Source organism: Pezoporus occidentalis, unplaced genomic scaffold (genome assembly GCF_034315485.1).
Source record: "Pezoporus occidentalis ecotype Australia unplaced genomic scaffold, CSIRO_AGI_Poc_V1 ctg21, whole genome shotgun sequence".
NCBI lineage: Eukaryota > Metazoa > Chordata > Aves > Psittaciformes > Psittacidae > Pezoporus > Pezoporus occidentalis.
In genome coordinates this window covers 216,370-222,369 of record NW_026913964.1, presented here as the reverse complement: position 1 = coordinate 222,369, position 6,000 = coordinate 216,370, and positions in this window count along the sequence as shown.

Below are 6,000 nucleotides of genomic sequence, written 5' to 3'. Positions count from 1 at the left end.
GACTTAACCTCACTACCATTATCTAAGTTGGTTTTCAATTTCTTGCCAAAACATAAGAAAGCTCTAAAAATTAATAATCGACAGTGTACAGTACTATGCAATGATGATACCTGTTTCAGGCTTCATGCTTTTGTTTCTTATATGCAATTTTTCACAGTATTTATCTTTTAACCTTTTTTCCAATCATGCTTTCTTGTATATGTGATCACTAGAAAAGTTGCCAGACTTGTGGAGATTTATTTTCAGATTAGATATGCAGTGACTTTACTGTGATTTTAAGGTGGCATATAAAAAGAAAAGGCTGAGCTGTAATGACATGATCTTATTTATTACCCCTTAAACTCTGCTTACCACTTAAAAAACTGAGGTCAGTACAATGCGCTAGAAGTCATTGTGGTACTAATGGTATCAAATATGAAGAGACTGGTCAATCTGCATGTCATATATATGCATATAAATGCATATGCAGTCATTGCAGGGCTTTTTTCTGATAATGACTACCCTGTTGTAATTCAGTCCTCAAAGACTTTCCTTTTCTTTTTGATGAAGAATATTAGATGGTCCCAGACAATCTATTACAATGCATTACAATTAATAACATACATTAGTTTTGCTGCTGTCAAAGTATGTATGTTTATTACACACTAAAGGTGGCCATACATTTAAGAAGGGCATAACTTCAGTGTACCACCATGATTAACTCACAAATAAAGAAAAATTAGCAGTGTAGATAGCTATCAAGGGAAACTTAGCCCTTGCTCAGACTTACTCAAAGCCCAAAGATGCCAAGAAGTGGCATATAAATTATTTCTGGAATTCAAAAATAAGAGAAGGAAACTATACTGTGGAAGGTCCTGGAAATGTCATCATTTGAGTAATTTAAGATGGATTTAAAAAAATAAGAAGTACATGCCAGAAAGCAAGCATGCCTGCAAAGAGCAGAGGTAATAAAAAGAAGTCTGTGTCTCTGCATTCAAATAAATTAGGCAATATTTTTCAATTGCATTTGCCTGTATTCTTTGCCAGGAAAAAACAATGCGTGCATGGTTGATCAAATATAGTTTTATATTCACTTTTTCTTAATGTGGCATTTGTTTGTCAGCCTTTTTTTGCAATAGCTTGAAATAACTTTTATGACGCAAGAAGGAACTAGCACTAGCATCTATAAAACGATTGTGTACATAAGCGGTTAGGGTTGTAAAAAGGATATATTTAAATAAAATAGGTAAATAGAGGTGAAAAGGAAAGTCTTGTCTAAGAAATGAGCCCTGTAAAAGAAGACTGCCAAGTACCCACATATTACATAACTTCTTTCTGCAAAACTAATAGGAACAGACAGTAATAAGCAGTAAAGCCCTCAGAGTGAGAGGGTTAGTTAGTGGTTCTAATTGTAGGCCAAATGGGGCTTTTATTTCACAAGTCCAATTTTGGCAGAAAGTGCTGAATATTGCTGTATTTTTCCCTTCCAACATATTACATTTATTTTTTGATAATCCCAAAGAAGAATTCAGAACTTTCCTGCACTAAATGGCATCTAAAACTGAGCAGAAATCACAGTACTAGATCCAGACACAGAATCCTATCCTACTTCAGGGAAGATGCTTGTTAGGCATGTTAATGTTAGGCGTGTTACATGTTAGGACTATGTTAATGCACTATTGATTATATATGCAACATAGGAAGAGGCAGAAGTGTAGGAAGGAATCAGAATAGGGAAATAAAGCAAGTAAGACTGACAGAGCAGAGTGTGTGTCTGCTTAGTAATGCACTGCAGTTTTATATTTAAAAGAACTGGCACTGTTTTTCTCGCACTTTTTTTTTTTTTAATAAGATGGTGAAATGGACTCTTAAAATATACACCTGGGGAAAAAACCTCACCAGCGCCCAAAAAAATCAAAGCCCTTTTAAATTACTGTGAAATAAAATTAATTACTGACTGAAAATGCTTTCTGGAGGGTGTTCATCTACTCTGTTATTTCTCAAGCCAGTCAGACTGTGGGAGTGTAGTACAAACACTGCAATGCTGTATTCTGTCTTGCTGAGGAAAAGACTTGGTGAAAGGAATACTGATCAAACATCCCATTGCTACATGAGATAGGACTGTCCTGGTATTTTGTTACCCTGTTAGGTGTCTGTATTCATCACCACCTTTATTGAGAGGCTGTGGAGGTTGCATAAATAGAAATGGACAGGATAGGGTACTTAGAGTGTGTTGAATTACCTCGATTCTTGCAACGTATTATTCTTTATGTGCCAGTGACTATACCTCATTCTGGAGTCTTCTTTCAGGAGAGTACTGACAAAACACTAGCAGCATGTGCTTAATGTAGGTTCTTAAAACCTTTGATTGTAGCATGTTGTGGAATTGTTTAAGTCAAATAAACTTTACCATTTCACTTAAGTGGGTATTTTGGCCCTACACCTCCCCTCTTGCAGTAAAAGCAAGTAATAAAACCGTTTGCCTGAGCTGTGTTTTATTTTCAGGACCATGGCCAGGGCACACGGTAGGGATTACAGAGCAGTGATTACAAGAATGTATAAATCCTTTGTAATTGAAAATAATTTTACCATGGATAAATTGCTGGCTGCACTTTCAGTGGATGATCAGTAGCATATGGTCACTTAGATTTGCCAGGCAAGAAACTGCTTGATTTCCTCCTCCTTGTGATAGTTATCATTAACAGTATGTTTGTTTCTCCAGTAAATCAGAGCTGCCAGCAAGTAAGGTAAATTGCAGCATTATTTTTAATCTCTTAATCTGAAGTGAAAGTAGTGATTGATTTTTTTTCAGATTTTACATCGGGCCCAAGGGAACTGCAGTCATATCATCCTCAGTGGTGTCTTATTTGTCTTCTTCCTTAGCACCACAAGTCAGGAGTTAAAATGTGTGTTTTAGGAAACATATTCCAAACATGAGAAAAACATAGTAAGCACGAGAAACTCAAAACTGAAGGTGTAGTTTAGTTTCAGGGAATGAATAAAAAATATGAAGGATGTGCACAATTGTGCTTCTCTTACTGACCTTGACTTGCAAGTGCAAAAGTGACTTTTGTTCTCATTTCTATTCCTTTTAGGTCTGTTTTAACTGATGGTATTCATTTGTTCTGGACTTCTCGGATGCTGTCTTCAATGACCAGGTCATTCCTTATTTTGACTGTTTCACTTCTTCATGGGCATTTCCTATTTTTGAAATACTATCCTTTACATAGTTGGTAGCAAATAAAAATCTCCTGTATCCTCAGTCAGTTCAGACGGAGGTTTTGCTTGGGTCTGAATGAGCCAATATGAAAAGATTCCTGTGATGACAAAGTGAAAACAGAGTTTTTGTAGGACAGTAGGACAAGAGATGAAAGAGTTGCAAATATTTTGTTCTTTGACATATCTGTTTTCCCATAAATTTCTTCCAAAGAAAGGCAAAACTTTACTCTCAAATACATTTAACATTAAAAGAAAACAATAATTTTTCAGGTGATGGCCAGAAGTAAGATTTACATTTTGGCATATTGTAAGTCTTCAAGAGCTTACATACCTATCTCGGTCTTTCCATTTACATATAACCTAAGTTACCTTGAGCACAGTTCTAAGCTGGAGACTTTACTCTGGTCTATCTTGGGAAACTAGAAAAGATACTATCACTTATCTCTTGGACCTGTTTTTTAAGCTATTTGTTTACAGCAAACATATCTTACAGAGTTGCTATGAAATCCTTTTTCTCTATAATGTTTATAACATATGGAAATATTGCTGGAAAAATAACTATTCTTCAGACCGGGCAGAGGATTATTATACTGTTATCTGTATTTCATGTTTTTACACATCAGCAACATTCTGCTGTAGTATGTTCAACTAAGTTTTTCTGTGGAGGTCTCTTTGCAGAAAGTGAGAAACATCTTTCTAAATTACCTTAAAAAGATTGGGCTTGTATCCATACCAACGTTTCTATTCCCAAGAAGTGACCTATATTTTATATCAAACATATGAATTAGAATCATAGAATCATAGAATAGTTAGGGTTGGAAAGGACCTTAAGATCATCTAGTTCTAACCCCCCTGTCAGGGGCAGGGACACCTCACACTAAACCATACAACCTAAGGCTTCAACCAGCCTGGCCTTGAACACTGCCAGGGATGCAGCATTCACAGCCTCCCTGGGCAACCCATTCCAGTGCCTCACCACCCTCACAGGAAAGAACTTCCTCCTTATATCCAATCTAAACTTCCCCTGTTTAAGTCTGAACCTGTTACCCCTTGTCCTATCACTACAGTCCCTAATGAAGAGTCCCTCCCCAGCATCCTTATAGGCCCCCTTCAGATACTGGAAGGCTGCTATGAGGTCTCCACACAGCCTTCTGTTGTGGGGCTGAACAGCCCCAATTTTCTCAGCCTATCTTCATATGGGAGGTGCTCCAGTCCCCTGATCATCCTCGTGGCCCTCCTCTGGACTTATTCCAACAGTTCCATGTTCATTTTACGTTGAGGACACCGGAACTGAACACAATACTCCAAGTGAGGTGTCGCAAGAGCAGAGCAGAGGGGCAGGATCACCTCCTTTGACCTGCTGGTCACACTCCTTTTGATGCAGCCCAGGATATGGTTGGCTTTCCTGTCTGCAAGCGCACACTGCAGCCAGCTCATGTTCATTTTCTCATCAACCAGCACCCCGAAGTTCTCCTCCGCAGGGCTGCTCCGAATCTCTTCTTTGCCCAGCCTGTAGCTGTGCCTGGGATTGCTCCGATCCAGGTGTCGGACCTTGCACTTGGCATGGTTAAACTTCGTAAGGTTGGCATTGGCCCACGTCACAAGCATGTCGAGGTCCCTCTTGATGGCATTCCTTCCCTCCAGCATGTCAACCGAACCACACATCTTGGTGTCATCGGCAAACTTGTTGAGGGTGCACTCAGTCCCACTGTCCATGTCAGCGACAAAGATGTTGAACAAGACTGGTCCCAACACCGATCCCTGAGGGACACCACTCGTTACTGGTCTCCAGCTGGACATCGAGCCATTGTCCAGAGCTCTTTGCGTGCGGCCATCCAGCCAGGTCTTTGTCCACCGAGTGGTGCATCTAGCAAACTGATGTCTCTCCAATATAAAGACAAGGATGTCATGTGGGATAGTGTTGAACACTTTGTAAAAGTCCAGGTGGATGACATCAACTGCTCTACCCCTGTCCATCAGTTCCATAGCCCCATCATAGAAGGCCACCAGATGGGTCAGGCAGGATTTCCACTGAGTGAAGCCATGCTGGCTGTCACCAAGCACCTTGTTGTTTTTCATGTGCCTTAGCATGCCTTCCAGGAGAATCTGCTCCAAGATTTTGCCAGGCACAGAGGTGAGACTGACTGGTCTGTAGTTCTCTGTGTCATCCATTTTCCCCTTCTTGAAAATGGGGGTTATATTTCCCTTTTTCCAGTCATCGGGAACTTCACCTGACTGCCATGATTTTCCAAATATGATGGACAGTGGCTTAGCAACTTCATTTGCCAGCTCCTTCAGGACCCACAGATGGATCTCATCAGGTCCCATGGACTGGTCCTGTTCAGGTTCTTAAGATGGTCTTGAACCAGATCCTTTCCTACAGTGGGCCCAAGGTCTTCATTCTCACAGTCCCTGCATCTATCTTCCAAGACTTGGGTGGTGCGGTCAGAGCCTTTGCCAGTGAAGACCAAGGCAAAGAAGTCATTCAGAACCTCAGCCTTCTCCAAATCCTGTGTAGTTAGTTCTCCTGAGAGCTTCCAGAGGGGGCCTGCATTGTCCCTAGTCTGTTTTTTATTTGCTACGTATCTTTAGAATCCCTTCCTGTTATCCTTAACATTCCTAGCCAAGTTTAATTCTAACTGGGCTTTAGCTTTCCTAACCTGGTCCCTAGCTTCCCAGACAATACCCCTGTACTCTTCCCAGGCCACCTGTCCTTGCTTCCACTTATTATAAGCCTCTTTTTTCATTTGAGTTTTCCTCAGCATCTCCTTGTCCATCCAAGGAAGTCTCCTGGCCCTGTTG